A 24,203-nucleotide genomic window follows, 5' to 3' on the forward strand; every position below is an offset into this window, starting at 1 on the left:
TCCGTGCGGTCCTTGGATCACAGCGGTGGTCCCTATAATGTATTTAATATCTACCCTGTCTTGCGCGCTTTTTTTATTTTTTTATTTATTTTTTTTTTTAATCATCTATTCCTCTATTTATTTGTCTATTTATACTTGTTCAATTTCTCATCCTTATCTTCCCTCAGATGCACAAGTTTTTTATTTTTATTTTCACCAATCAATTATTCTCCATCGCGTTCTTACACGATTTAGAAAATTTATTCATTTATCCGCGACTAATAACGATCATTAATCGAAAACAACGGGTTTCATTTTCTCCAAGTTATTTGACTCAATTATTTATGTATGGATCAGCTGTATATGTATACCTGCGGCGATTATACGGTCGTTGTTCAACTTAGAATTAATCGACATTCAAAGTAATATCTCCTTTCTGCACAACGACAATATAAACTTGTATTAACGATACTATTGTGCAATGCGTATTTAACTCTGTCACTGCGGCAGCTATGCGGTATATTTTGTCATGCGGTAGGTATAATCAATTCACGAACGTAATAAATGTATCATGTGTAAGTTATTATAAATATTCAGCTTGTCGCGTGTTTAGCATATTTACAAAACGATACCATCTCCTCTGTCCCTTTAATATACATATACATACAATATGTATGTATACATAGTTGAATCTCTCTTTTCTTCGAACTTCAATCTACATACCAATACATATGAATATAGATTATATCCTCGATACTTCAATATACATAATGTGTTCGGTATAACAATTATAATGTAAAAAGTTACTCGCTAATTATACATGAATAGACAAAGTTATGGCATATATTATACATGTATATGTTTATTTTATTCACTGTTCAATTGCACATGGTATAACACTTCATGCGTTATTCAGCTTCGTCGTCAGATCAACTCGACAACCGGCACGATACAATAACCCGTGAATCAGACGAACGGTTCACTAATTTTGAAAAAAAAAATTTTATTTTTCGTTTCCGCAGTATCGCCGTGATCACAAAGATTTCCGCAAACGTTCCGGACTTGATCGAAGTCCGGTTTCTGTTTTTCTCTATTTTCTTTACAACGATCAATTTTTTCAACAGGGAAAATAAAATTTTTGATCTTTGTAACGATGGTTTAATTTCATTACGTGTTTTACGAATACTAACAAAAACAAAAGAGATTCTGACGCTCCTCATTGCGATAGTGATATTTAAATTGTCCGGTGTTCCTGCAGGACTTCGCTATTTTGGATATAAATTTTCAAATCATACCACATTTCATAATTGCAAATCACTCGCAACTCATAAATTGCTCGCAGCTGACAATAAAATTAAATTTCCTGCTACATTGAACAATGTTAAATACCATATTCGCCAACGCTTTCACACATTTACTACCCCAAGAGGGAGAATTGCCGCATCGGCGATTACATGATTACATATTACGTACGTAATTATTGATCGTGAAAAAGAAAGACGATACCAAGAGAGACAATTTCTATTTCTTACATTTTATTCTCGTTCAGTAGGTGAATTCATTCGATTTCTTGGGATGAATGTACCAGGACGATTTTTATTGCAATGTATTTCTACCTATGGGGGATGATTAATCATTAGGGGATATCGATGCCAAGCTTGACGAGAGACAGTGCAGTGTTCTTTTCTCAGAACTCTGAACATGCAAAGCGCATTTCCTTCGTTCTCGTAAATACACCCACCCATCAATATTATCGCGTGTCAGATGTTGGTTCTCAGTGCATATCAACGGCTCGGACAAAGCTCCTTGCAGTTATCGCTGGAATACAATTGACGATAGTTGGATACGTCGAATGCATTACAGAGCTTCGTTCGTTACCTAAAGAAAGAGTAAAGTACATATGGTGCTATTTTATCGCATCTTTTTACACGGTGAGTTTTTATTGTCGCCCTAGAAAAATCGTCGCATTAGAGAATTCAGTTTTTCCGATAGTCTCACATCACTGTATGCGTATTGATGCAGCTGCATCGTTAGGATTCGATTACTCCACGGTATTAGAAACAACGTGACAAAGACGTAAGGCCACCGCGTTTTTCTTGGACCGTCGAGAGTTTCTAATTCTTTCGGCACGAATAATTCTCGCTCTGCCGGGCAAAATTCTTCGAGAACGCTTCAATTCCAGTCCGTTCCAAAACTCATCGAACGACATTCCGATGACTCCGGCTAGGTCGCCAGATTCTGAAACCAAAAAACAGCAACGTGTTAGAATGAGGATATTAAATGAAGCGAAAATAGCATCGAAATTTCCTTCGAGATGTCGGATATTCCTCAATTTTTTTTATAAAGTTGGCTAAACATATGGTTAAAAAAATTCTTGGCCTAGAACATTGTACATGATTTTACGTAATACCGAAGACTCCGTAACTGGCGTGTATTTTCATATTTTTCATTTGCTTTTTTCAATTACCGTTCAACGGTGGGTAAATTCAATAACGTAATTGTTACGCCTATAATTTTTGCGGTAATTACGTCGACGCGATATTATTTATTACAATACAACACGTTACTTTTACTATCCGCACCACCGCGGTAATTAGGTGAACGCGGTGTAATGGATGGTGGGAAAATTGGAGAGGCACGTATACGATCAGCAGAAATTACCTATCTGCAGTACCAGAGGTGTATGTAGGTAGAGGTACAGGCCGAATAAGCAGTTGCAGCGGAGCTCTCGGCACTGCAACTTCGTTGACAGAAATGAAAAAAGGAAAGGCAAATCAACAGCTTGCAAAACTACGAGAAACAATTGGAGCGAGGTTGAAGTCCAGAATTTGAATTTGATTTGAATTTGAATTTGAAGACTCCCGAAAGCGCCTGATTCCGAATTATTTGGTGGCGAAACTTGAACAAAAAATGAAATTCTGAAGAAACAACAAGGTTCCGAAATTCAGGACTCCGAAAATTCAAGTTACGGTAGAGCAAAATTCCGAAAAATGAAATATTATACTCACACAGCATAGTTTGCTCAACGAGTGGGTGTAAAAAATTAGAATAAACAAAAATCAGAATTACCAGAATTCCTTACGAACAAATATCGAATATCCGCGAAATCAACGTGATGAAATTCCACCAAGCCAGAAACTCACAGAGCTGAGAATCTTTGATCATATTCCGAATTTTAGATTTTTTCATTTTCTCATTTTCCCACGTTCCGAACTTTAACTTGTCCGAATTTTGAGGGTTGAGTTTTGTACCGTTCGAAACTTTGACGTTTCGTCGACGTTTGATTTCTTTACTTCAAGTTTCGCCACCAAAAAATTCGTAATTTCACGCTTTCGTAACTTTTCAAATTCGTAATTACACTCCCGCCTCAAACAATTATTAATACCGCAGCAGCAGCAGCAGCAGCAGAGAACCGGCCAATGCAAAAAATTGATGACCAAAATTCATCCGAACATGTTTGCAGGAAACTCGCGAGAAGATCAGGGAGCCTCGATAATTTCTGGTTTAAATTACCGAATCGAGCGTGCACATTGACGCGATTTAATCGCCGTGCGCCTGAAGGCATCGATGATTTTTGAGGTCGAGTGTACGCAATCAGCTGCTAATTGGGAAATGATTGGAGGCGCCTTTGCCGATAGTATCAGCTCTCGGTCTATAACTACCCCCTCAGCCTACATAACTCCAGCGTAATATTAATGCCGCCGTAAATGCCGCAGCACGCACATACCGCTGATACATAGGTACCTACGCTTATGCGCAAGGTGAGCATGATAGGGGATCTGGTGTACATACCCTTACGGTAGGTGTACGTAAATATAATGCATTCGCGATGTGGGCCATCAGATTTTTTATCGCCCTTACTCACCCTGAAATAAACCGAAGTGAAACGAGCCGAATTATCGGCCGAGACATCGCACGGTTGTAATTTTTTCGCAATAAAAAATTGGATGAGAAAACGAAGCAAAATTAAATTTCGATACTGATAGTAGAGCGGTTTTATTTTTATTTTCATTATTCATTCTGCACGTGCATCAATTGAAGTTGCATAATACACTGAATATATATTTACATACTGAACATATATATATATATATATATATATGTAATGCCGTTGCGAAGAATCGCGCAATCGGAAAAAACGTGACCTGAATTTATGTACAGCTCTTACGGTGTTCGGTGCCAAAATAGTACTTAGTGTGCTTGCAAAAGTCGGTAAAATTAATATCTTAAGTTTTTGTGGGAGCGAGTATGATTGAACGCAAAGTCTTATCACGTACGGTACGAAAAATTAATAATCCTTCGATATTTCAAATCTTTTTCAAGTAAATTCAACGTTACTAGGATTGAACCGAAAGTATTAAATTATAGTATAAAAAAATTTCAATCAAATATCGATTTATTACCAGCGTTTCTAAGGACTGCACGACGTTCTTGAGGGGTGCTAAAAGCTCGCTGGCAGAAGTTAGTTCGTTATTAAACATTTAATTACATTGACGATAATCGAGTTAACAAGTGCGCGTCGCTTATAAAGCCTGGTGGTACCTGACACAGAAGAGCTTTGCATGTTTGTTCGGAAATACGAGTACGGATTACAGTTTTTGAACCAAAAACTTCTCTACACAATTGGAGAAAATGATAACCAAAGCTGAGCTATCGATATTTCATTTAATTTACATTTAATCGCCGGAGATAATTTTCAGGGTATAAAATACGTCTAACAGAGACAAATTTTGTACAAAATTATATGCAAAAAGTATGATAAACATTGTCAGGGATCACTTGCTTATACGATATCTTGAAACTTTTCAACAAGCTCAATATTTCATTTACCCGAAATCGCCCTGCAGTTTCTGTATTAATATAATTAATATCCGTAATTCTAAAAGAACAACAGCAGTTCTGGGGCATCAAATAACCGTTGAAGAACATTATAACACACATCTACGTAGGTATACATGACGTTGAAAAGTTTGTTCAACAACTTTAAAATCGTGTCACGAATTTAAGGTAAGTAATCGAGTTGTCGGCTCTTTTCCTTCCGGGGTTTATAATATGGAGAGAGCTAGCAGAGTTTCCTTCGCGTGTCTCTTTGCTCTCTTTCTATAATCTCTAACCTCATGCACCTTAATACCTCACGAAGCCACTCGCAATACTCGCACCCAAATAATCGCGAGTTGAAAAGGTCTCGGTATACCCCCTATAGAATCTGAAAGATAGATATTAAAAAATTCTGATTCACAAAGTATCGCAATCAGCCATCTACTGAAATACTCATGGAAAGTGATGGCTGGAAACAATATCGATTCTATCCTTAGCGTCGTTTCAGGGGACCAATTACGGTCATGATTTAGTGATTTCAAATTTTTGTAAAAATGATTCGAATAAAGTTGCGTAGTACTGCGATTATGCGAAAATGAAAGGTGGAATAAAAATAGGGTAATGTTAGGGTGAAAAATAAATAACGGTGCATTGATCAATGTATGATTTCCTACAAAGTCGCTGAAACGGATTTTCTTTAATTTCTTGGGTAGTCAGTTCGATACAGCAATTTCTTGATCACGATCAATATCGACGCAATGTTGTAAAATTAAATATTACACTGTGATAGAAAAAAAAGAGAAGAAAAAATCGACCGCTTCAGTAAATTTGTACAAAATATTCTCCTGAATAAAATGTGTCACGAGTAAATTAGCAAAACCGAATGAATGTAACAGATTTTTAATAACGTCAAAGCGATCTTTCCCAACTGGTCTTTCCAAAGCGAATCCGTTTTCGTATAAATATTTTAGCTTCGTACTTTTAAACAATTAATTAGAAAAATTCTCGACGCACGACTGTCCGTTAATAAAATCATTGAAACTTGGCAATTTTTAGCGAAACTTGCGTGCTGCTAGCTTGCGTCTTGAGCGCAGAGCAGACCTTGTATAAATACATAGTTATACATATACAGACAGCAATGTACACGGAAGCGTGTGAGGTTCTCTCGCAATCAGGAGCGATATGAGACTGCGGGTGCCAACTGTGCTTGTTCACCCTTAACAAGGATTTCCGTGGCTGATAGCGGGGCGTGTTGGCGGAGTCGCCGTCTGCTGCAGGGCTGAAACGACGAAGGGGTGCTTTTGGGGTCGCTCCTTGACGTGGGGGGGAGATGGAGATAACGCGTTTAGCCTTAGCTGTAGATTGGCAGCATTTAATTGCCGAAATTGATATCGTGCTCGTGTAAACGGGAAGCGGCGAGAGTTCGTCGCCGGTTTCAGCTCACCTTCTAACCACAGCTCGTGTATATATCGTCTGCAGGGATCAACTGCACCTAAACTCGATGCTCGTTGCCCTCCCGTCAAGTTCGCAATCAGTTGTATTCGCCACTTGTTTACAATCAACGGTAGTCAGTCTTGATTATTATCGGGTGTTAGGAGATTAGGGAAATCAGGTAGGTGTTTAACGTCTAATCGCGTTAAACAGAGGGTATAAAAAATTCAATTCCAGGACAGAGAAATATTTAATGTAGATTTTACATCTGTGCAGCTGTGTGGTGAATATATGGATAGCATTTGTTTTTTTTTAGTCAAATCTACGTCAATTGTGGCAGATCTACCAAAGCTTATTGTAATTCTTACTATTGGTTTTTTTAACTCTCGTTACCGGATTTGTAAATCTTGCCACAAGTTACGAAATAGATTACGCTTTGATATCGCAAATCCACCAAGCTTTTGCAAAAATTTCAATCTAATTGTAACAATTTCCGGCCCGTTTTTCTCCCGATAAACGGACACGTGCGTACGATTGAAATCGGTTTTCAAAGGGAGAGATAAAAATCACTATATTTATGACCGTTGTAAATGCAATGTGGTAATATTGCATGTATAAATGAAAGTGGCGCGCTGAACTGCAAGTGCAACGTACGATATAAAAGATTGGAATTTTTCGAGCACCGTTTATGTGTCACCGCGTCACGTAGCTTGCCTATCCGCCATCAGCCTCGCTTATATCTCTGCTTTCATGCACGGATGCGTCGCGACGTTGGGCGTCGGAATATTTCTGACTCCCAATCGCGTTTCATCACGCCTTCGGTATACCGGATCACCGAGCGATACGTTCCATAGGTATTACACATGCCTACGTATATTCACGGCAAAGGTTGGGTAGGTGTTTAAATCATTCTCGCGACTAAAACCTCGCCCTGCGTTCAGCACGAGAACTAAAATGGTAAATCAGATTCCAACTTATTGTCATTTACAACTGTATCGTTCGACAATTTCAAATATTTGATCTCAGTGACAGCTTGTAGAGTTCTTACATGTCTATGTTATGTTTATATAAGCCCCTGATGTTCGACAGTAGGAAAATCGATCAACACTTATCTGCAATATATTGAAAATAGGATAAATTTTCCAGACAAACAACACTTGAAGAATAATAAAATATGTCACACTCAGCTTTCGGTGGCGTCTGGATTAGGATGACGAGATGTTAGCTGCGGTTGTTCAATAAAACAGCATCGCAAAAGCTTCGCAACTATTATAAATTATTATATTTCTCTTAAAGTTTTTCGTAACCCTCGTCACAAGACGATCGGGATTCATCTAACGCAGATTATTGATTAGACATTACAGTATTCGTAAAGTAAGAGCAAGTTTCCCATCCCTTTGAATAAGCAAACCAAAGTGAAAAAAAAATTCGATACATCGAGTAACTATTTATTTTCACGTTCCAATCACGAACAAGACAAAAACTGTTCGACAGATTTTGAAATTATTCTATGTAAGAAGAAAAAAACAAATAATTACGCAACATAAAGCACAATATATTAAAATGCACAGCAAGGTAGTGATTTTAAACTGTTGCGCCAAAAAAAAAAAAAAAAAAAATCACGGAATAACTTTCATTTTCACGTAAGAAAAAAAATAAAAAACGGTACACCCTATACGCGCATAATTACGCGATGCGTACCTGCGATACGATAAGCGTGTACAATATTTATTCGCGTGCACGCAAGTGGTCAGCAGTTATATTCGTTACCCGAATGAGGAAAGTGCATTATATTTTACGTATGTATACGTGCTATACCTACACCATACCATTAATATTTGAACAACCTCAGTCAGATTTTCGATATCGCGAAGGTATAAAAGGTGATGAAGCACTTTCGCACCAACGATAAGATTTACGAGCGATAAAATATGTCGAGGTAGGGTAAAGCGTGTGATTTTTAACACGTGATTCCGCTTCGCTCTGCTGCAGCACGACACAATCGTTGCGTCTGCAAACTTTTACATTTTCTATTTTTCTTCTTTCTTTTTTCCTCTCGTGTACAGCTGCAGATACATGCGAAAGAGTTTCACATTTCAACATTTTTATTCCAAGACGTTGAATTCTTTGGCACGTTGAAGCGATGTTACTTCCAACGATTCCCCGATCAATTGAAAATCGAAAAACGTAATTCCTTATTTTCTAGGTAGTTTTTCAGTAGAAACTATTTCATCAAGTCAAAAATAACGATAGTTGAAAGAAGAAAGAAAAAAAAAGTATAACTGAAATGCCTGTGTAATCACGAAAAAGATTACAAACGGTCGTTAAAAAGTGACTGAATATTTAAGAAAGCTTTCAAGTGTTTCCCCCGCAGCTGGAATAACAAGAGAGAAAGAAAAGAAAAAATCCGGATGTCAAATAAATACTCCAGAATTCCTGCAGTACCATAAATGTTTCTCATTTTTCTATGCAAATTCTTTCTTGCGTAACGGTTAATCCCTCGAGTCCGTAACTGCATGTGTAGGATAAAAAAAAAAAAAAGAAAAAAAAGAACACTACGTTCCACTGCTTTTTTTTCCACGTGTAAAAGATTGTAAAATACAAGTGCACGTACATTATATACATACGCATATATGTATACGTGCGATACGCGTGCACGTTTACGGATGAGACGTAGCTTTTTCCCGCGGAATGATCAAAGCCTGAAAAGAGCAACGAGTGTACGAAACGGGGGACGGACGTTATTGTAAGAATCTTGCTTCCAGCGAAATGCGATGAGGGAGGGCCGAGATACGCGCGTGGTGCACATCACCGTTGGGAACAAAGGATGACGGAAGTCATCACCAAGGATTCGCCCCCGAGCGACTGATTTTTACCGTGTACTCGCATCCGCAATGAAAATCCGAACTCTCGACCAAGATCCTGCATCCTTGAGCTGCACGGCGATTAATCCGAGATCTAAAACATCGATGTTCGTTCGAAGAAAATTACTCGAATTGTGTCTCTCCGGTTTTCTTCAGTCTTCGATACGTTGTTGTGCGTCAAAAAAACACCAGACACATGTTCGTTTGTACGCGCAAATACGGCCGTTTGACAGGTAGAAACCACACCCCTAAAATTTACTTCCGAAATTCGATTCTTCAGGATTTCTCGACAAGGACGTAAAATTCTTTTTTTAAAAAAAATTTCGTGTTACTGACTATCGACAGATGATAATATGTGCAGTGATTCGACCCTCGGGGTTTGCTGCACCAATTATTTCTGAGGGAGTAAACTGTGGGGATGCTTTTAGCCTCATCAACGGCCAAATTATAACACTATAAAAAATATCTACGTGTCCGATGTTTCTCGATGTATCGTAACGTGTCACTGCAGAGTAGGGTGCTTCATTTTTTAACTTTTCTTTTTTCATAGTGCCACTAGAAAAATTTGTGACAAATGCTGAAATAAAAATTGTAAAACCTGGAGGTAGTACGAAGATATTTAGATATCGCTACCAATTGTTGTAATTTTTTTAATTCCTTTTTCTATGTATATATACAACTTACGGACTTATATACATATGTATTTTAGTTTATTTTTATCGTATGGCGGTCTAATTAATCATTGTTTATAAAAATGAGTACTGAAAACGAAATGGGGACATTAAGCTGATGCGATACTCCTATTTCGGTAACAAAAACTGTTATCCAAATTTCTCCGAGACGATTAATCTTTCGCATAAAAGACGAGACCAGCCAACTGCGAGATTGTTAGGCGCAGTTTGCTCTTGATTGTTCAACGATTAATTGGACCACGATACAAAAAAACAATAAACTAATATATATATATATATAAGTACGTAAGGTGTGCACGTAAATATAAATAAAAAATATTACAATAATCGGTAGCGACCTCCAAATAGTTTTCTACCTCGTCCAATTTTTTCTCGTCGCATATGTCGCAACTTTTTCGAATGGCACCTTGAAAGAAACAGAAGTTTAAAAAATGATCCACCCTAACGAAGAGTGAAATATATGCGCGTATATATAATGCACGTGAAACTGTCGCGTCGGCGTTTAAAGATGATTCGTAAAACGGACGAACGAATGATTATCCGCATTTCGCCGAGTTTCCCGAGTGCAACATATGCATCGTCCTGCGAGTCGGCAGGATTCTATCGACGTGGTCGGGCTTAACGTTCCAGCTCTGGAGGACGTAGGAGGACGGGGATAAAAAAAATCTGATCTGCCGTGTCATGTTCCGGCTGCGTTCACTGTTCCGTAATAACGTTAAGCTACGGGGTGCCGAAGCATACACGCGATAGAGACATGACCTGGTGGCAGAGCCGGCGTAAACCGGAGCGATATATCGCCAATGCTCCGAAGCACCCCGGCGTTGCTGCAATAGACAACAAAATGACGAGATGAGATCGGATGAGATCACCACGGACGGTGCGGTGAAAATAGGCATCGTAGGAAAATCGACGGTCCCGTATAATTGAAGTCAAGCTTTGAAATGTGAGTAAAAAGAATCCGGAACCGGGATTGGAGGGTCAAAAATATTGACCGTACCAGCGAGAATTATTCGGGTGAAAATGACACGGTACTTAAATAGGACGTAGGTAAACCGTAAAGGATCAACACCGTAGATTTTAACGGCAAAATCTATGCCGTATATGTTTAGATCGAAAATGAGGATTGACCTTTGAGTGAAATGATTTTGCAACAGTGGAGATTTCAAGTTTAACATATAGAGCCATATTCGCGATGCAGACGTAGAAACGATTCGCGTCACTCTCTGCGTTCGGTCAATAGTAAAGTTGATCTTTTTTTTTTCTTTCCTTTTTCGTTCGTTCCGTGAAATATTGAGGACCTCTTCGCGTTGATCGAGAGAACTTGCCGTCGTTCTCAAGTGTACGGAAAGTCGATCGTTAATTGACGTGTTCCTTCCGCTGACCGACTTCTGGCTAAACATGGTATACGTAACGCAATAAGGAAGCGAGGAAAGGGAAAATGAATAAAAGTGACGAGAGATCGAGATTAAATTTACGCTACATCGAAATGATTGTATTCATAGATTATTTTAATTCCAGAATTAAGGCTGCGCTTTATCTTGTTTAATCAAGATTCTGTTCGATTGTACGCTGTTTATAGTTACATACATAAATTATTCATAGACACGTTACATGAATGTTTCAGCGGTATCGCAAGGGTGGAAAATTTTCTATTGTACCGCAGCTACGCCGAGTTTCCGCATGATAATAATAATGATGATAATTTGTCTGAAACTTTAGTAAATTCTGTTCTCTAGAAATAATAATAATTTTCCCATTTACATGTATTAAATGGATTGTCATTTTTCAAGAGGTTTTTTATTCGTTTAATATTATACGTATTATTACTTGTTTCATACGTGCGCCTGACATAAATGTGAATGTGATGAATTTTCATTGACAAAATAGAAAGAAAATATCCGTCGATATTTCTGGACTTCTTCAACATATATTGGCAAAAATTGAATTTGACTTGTTTAAAATAAATCATATTTCTGATAAAACTTTCAACGCTTCGCTCCTTCTTTCCTATTTTCTTTCTTTACTCCCATTGACTTGAGCTTTATAAATATTCAGTATGAAATCTGGCGAATTCACGCCAATAATTCTACTCACAAATGACGACATTTTTCTTCACCCCTAAAATTTCTACCCCGAATATTTACGAATACATGTAACCTAAGATTGATGTCTCGTATGTTGTGCGAATGACGAATCGATTATTCCTCGTGTATGGAAATTGAAAACGTTCTCACCGAATCGGGATGTAAAAAAAAATAGAAAAAAACACGCAAAATAAAAGTAAAAAGAATTTTTTTTTTGACATGGTTCAAGTCGTTACGATCGCGTACGTCTGTTCTCTCCTTTTCGGCCTTCTTTCTCTACTCCTGCAAGATTGCGTTCTTGATCCGCACTCGAATGGGAATCTCTATTGGCGAAGGTTATAAAACCGTCGATATATGGGATGAGAACGGGGGTGAAACAAAGAGCGGAGATCGATATATAACCTGTTATCAGCCTCCTCCTCCCCCTCCTCCTCCTCCTCATCCTCGTCCTCCTCGTCCTCGCACGTCGCAGCCACGTAACCCAACAGATCAGGGTACACCTAAGTCTGCGCTAGTGTGTCGCCTGGCTGATGTAGCAGTGTGGACATCATGCTTATATCCACACCCGCAAGCTCTGCTCAGTGTCGCATCGTCAAGCGAAACACGTGCGCGGGTTATCACTCCCGAGCTTTATGCTAGTCTGCATGTTTCGGGAGCACATGATCCACGGTACCTACGTGCAGGAAGAGCACAGTTTACCTCGGCAACGTCATCCGTCGAGCTTCGAGCCCTCCGCGCGTCGACTCACCCTCGTTGTCAGTCCCTCAACCGCCTTGCAATATTGGCCACGAAGTGGGTAAGAAAGAAGAGACCCAGAAGCACGTCGCACGCCTGTTCGCCTAAGATTTCTACTTCCGGAAAGGCTGTGTAAACAATTTAAAAAGGAACGGAAATTCCTGTCCGAATTGCGTTCGAAAGGTACTGCAGTGGTGAGTTTATTAGCTTTGAAAAATGGATGTTAAAAATCTGAATCAACGCTCGTGGAAAGTTCGTGGCCAGGGAACGAATAGCAGCTTTCCGTCAGTCCTCGATACCTGGCTGGTTATCGAGGATGCTGCAGCGATCGGATCGGTACGGCAAAAAGTACGAGTCGCGAAACTAATTAGAACCGACGATCAGATATCCACAAGGAAGATTATAGATATACGTATAATCGACAGGAAATTAATAATCTATATTCCGGTTTCGAAGCTGTAACCACTATGCATAAACTGTAATTACAGTTGAAACTATGTACGTATGTCCGTTATACAAGCTATAGGTATAAATGCAACCAATTACTACGAGCAAAGTTGTAGAGGAAGAGTTGCAAAATTGTTTTAGCTGCACGTGTGTATATATGTGTAATTGTATATGTATGCGAAACTTTGAAAGGGAGAGAGAGAAGTTCAATTTCGCAGCCCGTCGTATAATTAAGTAACGCAATTGTGATTCGCTAGGGCGACATGCGGTTCGGAAAGAGAGAAAATCGCGACGTCGCGCGTCGTTTCCATCGAATCGCTAATTTTACAAGACTTCTCAATTCATTGATACGAAGTAGAAAAAGTACGAGTGAAAACCTCTTTTACTTGCTTGGCATCGGATGTTCTTCTCGGAAAAAGGAGAGAATAAATAAAAAGAAATGCTTGAGGAATAAAATTACCGTGCAGCGATGAAAGTCGAAGAAATTATTTTAATAAAATATTGGAAATTGTTTGACGAAAAAGTTTGATGTAATTTTTTCACGACCGTCTCTCGTTCCTCGTGTATTTTTTCATTACCCGCTCACCGGGATATTCGTTTCCTCCGCAAATTTCACGACACGCGTGTACGCAGCTCTCGAAAACGGTTCAAATTCTAAACAACGTAGGTACAAGCCATCCAATTCATCAGCAAATTACCCCCGGGCAAGTCGAAAATTACCAATGAACCGGAGGCCGACTGCTCTTTGTTTTCATGAAAATGGAGAGCGAATGAAAAAAGGACAAACTGGGTGCGAAAGAACCGAGACAAACAAATCTCACTCCCTCGGTTTTCAATGTAGAATATAACAACATTTCAAAACGTTGGAACGTGAACTGAAATATGCGGTAACATGAGCATGAAATTAACGTTGCAGTTTTTCGCTCGTAATTCCCCAATGAGTTTGTTCACCATTCGCCGTGAACGAAATTAGTTTTTTTCTGTTTGTCTGTTTGTTTGTTTGTTTGTTTGTTTAGGCGGCCGTGTAAGCCCAGCCGTCGGAATATCGTGTTTGACGCAAGAACGGGTCCCATGTTTGTCCGACATCGTTTACATTTCATTTTGCTGTAATCCCAGGGTCGAATATCTTCGGCCCAATAGACGAGCAAAGTAACGCGCCCAGTTTTGCGCATATTGTAGATATATACGGACGTAGAGCGTGGATCGCGGCATAGTCGTAGATAAATGTGTTACACACGGTTTGTCCGGGCGCACCTCCCAGCTTCCGGTTGGCGAGCCTTCGACCGAACCTCAACCCGCAAGCCCCAATTTTCCTTCCCACCCCCGCCTCCAGGGGCGGTAGAACACGGGGCGTAATTGTTTAGAAGCTCTTGATCTGTAATTCCACCCGCTCGATGCCGTGGCTGAAATAACGTTAGGGAGAAAATCCTACGGCGATCAAAGTTTCCTCCCTCGAAAACCACCAAGTGAGCAAACTCGTTCTGATTCAATTAAGTATCGACGGCGTTCCGCAAATTCGCCACCCCAGCGCTTCTTCTCCGGGATCAGTTTGCGACTCAACGGTGAGAAATTGGGTATTTCAGATTTGAAAAGTCACCCAAACACCTTATTAGCCGCCGCACATCCAATTCCGTTTCGAGATATTAAAATTGGAGGCGGAAAGAAAGTTTCACGTTAAATCAAGCCCACTTTCTGTCGTGCAAAAATAAATCCCACCAAATTTTTCATCGACCATAAGTATTCTTCAAAAATCGTCTACTCCGAACGGAAGACTGAAAGAGATTTCCTTTCCTATCAAACTTTTGAATCTCTCAAAGGTACGCGCGAATGCCCGATAAGTTTGGGTCAGTTTGCGCGTCGCAGCCACGGTTGCGAACGTCGATAAGCAAAATTATACTCTTCGCCTCGGAAGGATAATGAAAAAACGAAGATTAGAAGAAAACAAAAATTCAAATAACAAATTAACATTTAAATGTGATAAGAACGAAAAGGGACGTACCTTATATACGGGACACAATGGCACGGCAGCTGTCCATTTAGAATCTCGTAATTTAATTCTAGAGACGCAAACAGAAGCGAGGAAGTCGGTATTTGCAGCGGGCAAGTAAGGGAGGGAGGGAGCAGAGAAAGGGGGAAGACGGAAGATTCGAGCTGGAAGATTTTCAAACAATTTGCAGCTACTGTGAAAAGAAGTGTTTCAGTTCAGCCGTTCTCCCGATCCTGTCAAAGAAATGAATATTAAGAGAGTCGGTCGAGAAAAAAGGAAGAAGAAGAAAAAGAAGACCAAGAAGACGAAGAAGAGGCGCGAACGAGAATGAAAGGGGACTCCCCTTTGTTTACCCTGTAAAAATGGCACGGATTTCCTGAATCGCGATATCCCTCGCCTTGTGTTACCTTCCGCTTGGTACAAAACGTTCGCACTAAAAAGCATATCGTTCGGAATTAGCTTTGTTCAACCTTTTTTAACGGAATGAAAGGAAAAGCAAAAAAAAAAAAAAATCGAAAAAGAGGAGGGGGGGGGGGGGGGAGGACAAAGAGAAGAAAGCGAGAATATCCTTCCTTCTTTTTTCAAGCTTTCCCCAATTTCCATATTCGAGATCCGTCAATAATGTCCCTCTTCTCTTTTTTCCTCCTTGCGTACACAATATTTCGCAAGACTTCTCGCAAGGGATTTTGCCGCGAATCTTATCTCGCAAGAAACATAACGTAGAATAAATTTCGTACACGACAGAAATACAGGTTTAATCTGTGGTTAGGCAGCAATAATTTTCAGGAAAAAAAAACAAATATATAAAAAATACGTTCCACAGCATTTTTTGGAAAGAAACAAGTAACCGGTTTTTACCATAACCTCTCGACGATTGCGAGATTGCAGGCTAACTGTTGACGTGAGGCATGAGCAATAAAAATTTTCTTGAGAAAATGTAAATTTGAACAACTGGTGAATTTGAAAAATTAACGACGGAGCCAGGAATCGAACCTGGAATCTAGCGATGCTTTACCGGAGACTTACTCCACTAGACCACCTAGCCGCCCTAGGGCTGTTGTTCAAATTTACATTTTCTCAACAAATATTCTCTCGTAGATTAATGATTTGCACACCCGCATCTCATTTATTAGACAGCATTCTGTCTTACGGGCTTCTCATCGGAAGCGAAGGATTGAAAGGGGTAAACATAAACATCTACACACTACAGTCTCCTTACATCGTGCATGCAGAGAAGAAATTCTTACTCTCACTAATAAAAATTTTCCTACGAATACATTTGGGTGTGTCATTCTTCCAAATCGTGATATTTGGGACATTTTCTACAACTCATCAACCAAATTAAAAGAATGTCAATTTGTGTTCATCTCTATAAAGCGCATTAGTCCGCATTATTGCCGACTATCGATACGAATCGAGTTGGTAAATTCTGTATTGGCTAAGAATCAAGTTCAGCACCAAATTTCTCAGCCATCAACGGGCCGCGGTATGATTTCTGAGAGTTATACATACATATACATCGATATCGATTGATTTACTCACGATATCTTCGATCCGCGAGCATCCCCGCCTCGCCGTGCATACGAGGGCGACTATCACCCCGCCGCCGAACATCAGTATGAGAAATACGGCAATTTTCCACCCGTGATCCCGCTGGGGGACGAGTTTCCTCGCCGAAGGAAGTCCGGCTACATCGCCGGTCGAGACGCCGAGTCTCGAGGCCTTGAAGAGCAGAGTCCTGAGCCTCCTCGCCGCTTTTTCGCAGGCCATTTTCGAAGGATTACTCTTGGACGTCGGCCTCGTCCTGACGTGCACGTGGTCCATGGAAACGCCTCGATTCGCAGTTCGATTGGATTTCAGTCAGAGGTGGGAGGAAAAGAGAAGAAGAGAAAAAAAGAAAAAATATAAAAAAAAAGAGCAAATACACACCACCAACCGGAGAACGTTTTCGCCGTTTGTGAAAATCACTTGCAGGCACCGACGAGAGAGTCAACCGCAGCCTGATCCCCTCGATTCTTCATCTTTCCCTCGCATTCACACTCCGCCCTCCTCGTATATCGTCTTCGTAATTCATCTTGGAAGAAGGAAAAAAAAAGTCGAAAGTATCGTCCGGGTGGTGCGAAGCCAGTGTTCACCTGAAGTAGGAAAAGTCGTCGTTCGATTCGGCCAGATGTGTTCATTCACACGATTGTGAATCGCCTCGGCATCATTCTTTGCGGGACTCGTTAACCGGCAGGAATGGAAGAGCCATATATCACAGCGATTACTCCGCCCGTTCGGTGACAAGGAAAGGTTTTACCCTGAAAAACTTTTTCTCTGTTAATTCCGGGCTTTGCATTGTCCGTTAAAATCCACCGATTCCGATCCGCCGTATTTCGGAGGAACGAGAGGAAAGGACGCTGATTAATCGGCGCTTGCGGAGATTCGATCCAAGCTTCTTCCCCGCAGAACCGGAAGCAGCCCGCAGCGGCAGCTGGACGCGCCACATCCGTCCATTTTTGAAGTAGCGACGTCGTATTTCCGCTGATCGTCGAGGTGCGGAATCAGCACCGGTTCGATGGGTTTGTCGTTAAGGATTGCAGCACCGGATTCCCGGCGAGGTTTTTCAGCCGATACGTTTGCGTCAGCTCCTTATCCTGCATCGGATAAATTTTATAGTCGGTATGACGTTAACGGCGTTCCCGTATATCTTCAAGACTCTTTACGATGACGAGCCAGCTGATAGTTCGGAAAAACTTGGCCATCGGGAACGCTCAGCTTCTGAAAAGAAAAGGAAGAAATCCGTCAAATGTAAGTTACACGACGAAAAGGCCGCAGAACGCGCCTCCGACTCGCCTGTAATTCATACTAACGCTGAAAGGACGATATAAGAGATCCTTTGAGGCCGAAGTCAATTATTCGCGACAAGCAGACCGATACAATGACAAACTCCCTCCCACTCGGCGTGCAACGCGACAAAAGAGTTTTGCCTAGGAATATCGGCGCCGCGAATCGGCACACGTAGATGGAAAAAAAAAGTAGAGAAAGAGAGCGGGGTGAAGAAAAATTTCTAGACTCCATTGTCGCGGGAATTCTCCATTATGCTCTGAAACTGCCTCATATACACGTATATAATGGAACGCACGTGAAAAGTTCAATTGTCCCTTGAGGATTTCTTTGGAAAATTTTTGATCCAATCTAATTATCATCACGGCGATGTACCCTTACGCTTTTTACGCCAGATCCCCTATTATATTATCAAAGACCCGAGGGCTTTCATTCTGACTGGACGGGGCCCGTATTTTGTCTGGGAACGAAAATAAAAGGACGTAACAACTTTATCCTGCGCCTTGTTCACCCTCAAAAGCTTCAGACTAATTAGACAGTTTCCATTTTCCTGTTCCTCTTTTTTCTTCTTTTTTTTTTTCTCTCTTTGTTTTGTGTTGTTTTTTGCATCACAGTATCGGAAGGAGATAACGCTAAACTAAACGCGAACAAAAACCGTTATTACCGTGTGGAAAAAATCATCGAATTAAGTTTATCGATCAAAAGTTTTTCACTGTTCATTCTTCATTTATTTTCAATTTTGTCAAGTCTCCGAAGGTGGCAATAATCCTATTCGAAGAAACGGCGAGAATCGATAAATTTTCGGATCTCCGATGCTCGACGTTGTATTTTAATGTTTAGCAATGTACGAAATGAGCGATAATTTATGAAAATGGTAAATTCGCCGTCTCCGCACGTTTCTCACTTTAGAAATACTTTCCAATTTCGAATGCTGTACACACACCTATAAGATACCATGTATAAAGTATCCGATCGATTATTCTCGTGACAAAGTTCCTGCCAAGATTACGCCCCCAAGACTTTCGGCAGTCCTAAACTGCCACGATGAATAAATAAACAAGGAAAGCCGCGAGGGTCACCTTGGCTTAGCCAAAAGTCGCGTTTCGGAGTGATTTACGACGTGATTTATCGACATGGCCAGCATCTGAAGAACTTGTAAAGAAAAAGAATAAGGAAAAAAAAAAAAATAACTTTATCACCAGCTCAAAGCTCGTACGTTACGGTTAGAAATGCGTACACATTATACATCCAGGCATTCAGTATTTACGCTGCGTTGGTAAAAAGTTTAACCCTTCTTAAAAGTAGGTACCCCTCGTTTTTCCCTCTAAAATTTTCACGAAAAGCATCCGCCGGCTATACAATTTTCGTATATCTAATCTCAACTCCGAGAGGTTGATTCAAATCACCCGTCGTATGCCGACGACGACGACGACGATGATGATGATGATGATGATGCTAAACAAAAACGCTGAAGTACGCGGATCGCTACAATGTTTCTCTTTGATACGATATTAATTAACTGCGTGAATAAAAGGTGAATACGGGAGAAGTTGGTTCAAGGATCGGGTTACGCCATCGCGGCTTGCTAACTAAGCGAGCAAAGACTCGTCCTGTCACTCTCTCTCACTAATTAGTTCCTTGAAGCAATAAGCAGCCACTTGGCTGTCGGAGGAGTCTTCCAGCCTCGGTGATATCCTCCCTTATAAGCTATGCGCCTCTCACCTTTACCGGTAAAATTTCACCCGGTGGAACTCTCTTATTTTCTCCCTTTGAAGGGGAGATAAAAGGGGAGGGCGCGGAACGATTCGCGATGTATAATTTACCGGGATATACTCGCAGGGTTCTCTTTCCGCTACTTTGTTCATCTATTTTTCATTCATCGGTATAGTTACTTTATCGTGTATATTTTACAAAAGGTTCGTCTTCGCGTATACACTAGAGTTGCAGCGAAAGAAATATTCGCAGCTACAGATCGGTTGGATTCTTTCGATCTGTCCGTATCCTTAGTTTGCATGAAAATAGACACTTGTAATTTATATCATAATCCTTGGATCACAGCTTCGAAATTGTATAAATTATTTTTTTTCGCTGTCTTTTGCGAAGAAATAATTAAAGATAGCTAGGTATTTAATATTTTTCGGAACAATGTAACAGAATTAACCTGAAAGAAACCTGTCGACCTACAAAATTTAAAATGCATTGATAATACGGTGCTGGATGTGTCAAGAGTCTCGAACGAACGGTGAAAAGCTTTTGAGGAAAGCCTCAATAGCTGAGAAAAGGTCCGCGTTCAAACGGATCACTGAACAATCCATTTGATTTTCAATTTTTGAATGGAAATATCGACTCGGCGAAGCGTAAGAATTGATCCATCCGCCGTACTGCACTGTGAAATAAAAAGTCGACACCTTGTATCTTATCTTCCAACTTCTCCTTTGCATTATTTAACACTAGAAAAATATTAATCATGCCAAGCTAGGCGAGATCTGCCAGCGTGAGAATTTTCCTCGCAAATAATTCTCTTTACAAACTTTTACGTCAAATTTACCAAAGAATATACAGGAAAAGTCTGTTTTAGCTGGAAGAAGGAATGAATTAAAACAATTTAGAATCAAAATAGACAATGAGTTTTTTCAGGTAGCCGGTCACAATGTCATCTGTTCAGATTCGCGAAATAATATTAGTGATGATGATTATACGCTTGACGGTTTTCTCAGTTTTCGTGCATCCAGCTTATTCTTTCGATCTTATGTTTTGTTTCAGTGATCGAATCGGTAACAGGCTTTGACGATCGAACCAGTCTGGTGAAGAAAAAAAATATGTGTTCAATGCTAAGTGACAATCATCAATAAACGATAGTGAATAAGCTGAGCCGAGCTTTTGGAAATATGAAAATTGATTTCCAACAAAGAATTTTTCTCCTCAGGCTAAAGGATGGTTTTCCTTTATGAAACATTTACCGTTACGAATAGCTACAACTTTCCCCCCTCGTTGTCAAAGTCGTCTATAAATACCGAGCATACTAGCAAAAGCCTTTCAACATTTTCTTTCAACATCGCATCGTACTAGCGCGAGAGCTGTTTATTACCAATTTTTCTTCGTAAAAAAGAATCCGGGAGCGCGCAACGAAGTGCAGAACAAGTTCCTCCGTCGACGCGGGTTGTTCTTTGTATTTCAATCCAAGAAGTGAACGAAATCGCGTTGCCATCTCGGGCTGTCGTTCGATCGAATATTTCCGGTGCTACTTTGAATTTGGTAATATTAGAACGGAATTGACTGTAGGTGGTTGTTTGTTGTAGGTGGAAAAAGAGGAAGAGGAGGACGGGAAGAAGTTCGACGGTTTCTAAAATTTACATTCAATTCCATCGACGATTGGAATCGTCGTTTGTACGAAAAAATTTCCACAAAGAGGACGACGAGTGAATTGTCCGAGAATTCAGCACCGGCAGAATAAAATAGAAGCGAAATTTTAATTCTATTTCCTACGTAACGCTGAATCATTCTGTTCAATGTGAAAAAATAACGTCAACTCGCCTCTATAACCACGCGCAGTAACGTGCAGCGTTACGTTTTTTCATCTATATTTCCAAATTTCTGATTGGACGGTAGATTGTGATAAGGGTAATAATAGCAGCGATAACGAACAGCGGAAGGGCTGATTTCGGGCGAGGGGCGATGGATCAAAGTTACCCCGAACACGTGTACGGCCGGGGCGATCGCGTTTGTAGACAAAATAACGGAGAATTATTGAGCAAAGAAATAAATCAGTGAAACGGGACGAAAGCACCGGCGGTTCAACCCCTGCGGAGTTTCCTGGTCGAGTATGAACGTGATAAGAGGAACACGTGTTGAGCACGCGCTATCGTCGAGCACTCTTCTCCCCTTTTCACCCTTCCTCACTCTCACTCCGATGATCCGAGCTGATTTCTTCCTTATTGAAATAATGCCTGAGAGATATTGAGAAAGGGAGGGAGAGAGAGAGAAAGCGGATAAGAGAGAAGAGAAACAACGGGCTCTGTGCCAAGATTTAATTCCCATAAAGCAAACGGACCGAAAGTTTATACTGCCAATATTATTTTTCCGCTAAATCATGACCCGATTTTTTACTTTCGTTCTTAGAGCAAGATTAATTTCGAATAAAAGTACATTTTCACTGAAAGTAAAAAAAAGCACGGTTAATCCGATTTTGAACCCCAGTTTTTAGAGGCATGCGAGTAAAACTGTGAAATTCAGCGAAGTTATTCGATATCTGCGAAGGAGTGAAACGCTAATGATTCCGCGCTGTCGGCAATATTCGGGACAAGGAAACAGCGGACAGCAACTGCAAGAGGCGAAGAAATGTTGAAATTTAAAATGCCGGCAGCTGTCGGCTGACAGCAGCAGGATGACGATGTAAAGCACGATAAGCACCAAGCCCAGACCGCGTGGCGACGGACCGAAAATCGTTTTAAAAATATTATCGTGTCGCTAAATTGTTTCAATAACGCTTCGCGCCGCGCGTCAATCCCCCCCCCCCCTCATGCCGCAAGCACGCGTGCAGCTTCGTTCAGTCGAAATTGGAGAGGTAAAATCGGTGAAATTATAATCGCGATACAGGTAGTGTACTTTGGATATAATATGCACGTGGTTATAATCGATACGATAAATTCCAGGGAATACCGAAACCCGAAGCTGTTACCTAATTCTATTACTGACTGTGTCCTGAATAATGGAGTGCTTAACGCTGCGAGCTTTCGTCCTATGCGGTTTGAAATAATTCATGGTGTTTTTCCATTCGGCGTATTATTTCACTAACTTTTTGAACCCTTGGAACAATGATGAGAAATTGATGACGTTTGGATAAGCCCGCATCCCTACTATTTTATTTTTGTGCTCAGAGACATTTTTTTGGTAATTCGAATTATCGCAAACGTATTTGTTAATCAATAAAAAGAATGGAAATTATTTGAAGTGTACTCTTGCGGACTTGAACCATTGGGAAAATTCTCTCGACTGAATATTTCTGAAAATCACGTAAATTTAAGCTCCGGATATGTATAGGTACGTGTACAATACTCATCACGGCAGCTTTGTTCCTTCTTACGGTAGTGATCAAGGATATAAGATCCGTAACCGAGTCTCGGCTGAATATTCAAATCGCGAGGGAAATATTTCCGAGTGCCGCGATTGATGCGTGACAGATTATAATGTCTACCTCGACGGATTCGTAAAGAAAGAGAATCCGTAACTGGAGAAAAGCCCGCTTTAAAAACACGCTGAAATTAAATTCAATTTCTATACGCGAAACCGAAACGATACGATTCCGGTACGACCGTTCATTCTGTACTGTCTGAATTATACCCAAAGGGCAAGGAAAAAGGATTTGAATAATTTCCGCGCAATCGGCATAAGAAGCACGATGATAAAAAAAAATAAAAAAATAAAAAAACCATGGCCATTCGTTTCCTTTCATGTATTTCATAATCACTCCGTTCCCGTCTTCCTTTTTAAACAATCAGAATCCGAAATCGCGACGTGACGAGATTATCTCGGCTGTAATATCGATCAGAGATAATTCGCCACGTGTTTTCCAGGGACTGCATAATCGAGTCGGCCTGCAGCCACAAGTGAAGCTAATTAGCGTGAACGTTCATTAGCCCGAAGTTGACTCGACACCGAGTCATAGACCGTCGACTATGCAAGGACTCTTGAATCCCCGCGCGTGCAATGCAGCGCCGCTAAGTACACACTTGTCTGCATACATACATACGCCTTACACATCCGTTGCACGTGCGCGGATCAATTAAAATACGAATGAAAAATCCGCTGATAAATATATTACCGAGACATACTAACCTTTTTCGAAACTCTGGCAGTTCGTCGATCAGCGAGCAGTTTGTGTATCGAAAACGGATCACCACCTCAATTTTGGCGCGAGTATCGAAACATTCGTTATTTTCTTGTCTTCTTTCATCTTCTTCTTTCGTTTTCATACGTTTATAATCGTATATACCCAGGTATACACTACGTACGTATATTATCAAACACAATCTCGATTACTCGTTAAAACGACAATAATAATAATAATAACAACAACAACAGCGATAATAAATACGACAGCAATTCTCCGAGCGATCGAGAACGCGCAGAGCGTTATCCGTATTTTAAAATCACGAGATTGAAATTACACGGACGAATTTGTATCGCCGAATTTCTTTCACCCCGGCACTCGTACGGATGATCTCTGCGCTTCGGGCAGCACGCGCGTTCCGATTTTCTGGGCCTCGTGCCCGGGATCGAAGATCGTGCGATCGCGGCTAACGGCGCTCGTCAGGCGTCGCGACGCTCACTGCGGAGGCGG

General features: G+C 40.6%; 1 long non-coding RNA gene across 1 annotated transcript; it reads right to left on the minus strand.

Annotated features, from left to right (window-relative positions):
- LOC124297990 (uncharacterized) lies at positions 1–24,203 on the minus strand. Its single transcript, XR_006906698.1, has 3 exons — positions 23,699–24,203; positions 16,967–17,797; positions 1–2,217 (listed from the first exon to the last, which is right to left on the minus strand). It is a non-coding gene; the product is annotated as an uncharacterized LOC124297990 (long non-coding RNA).

This window comes from Neodiprion virginianus, chromosome 2 (assembly GCF_021901495.1).
Source record: "Neodiprion virginianus isolate iyNeoVirg1 chromosome 2, iyNeoVirg1.1, whole genome shotgun sequence".
NCBI lineage: Eukaryota > Metazoa > Arthropoda > Insecta > Hymenoptera > Diprionidae > Neodiprion > Neodiprion virginianus.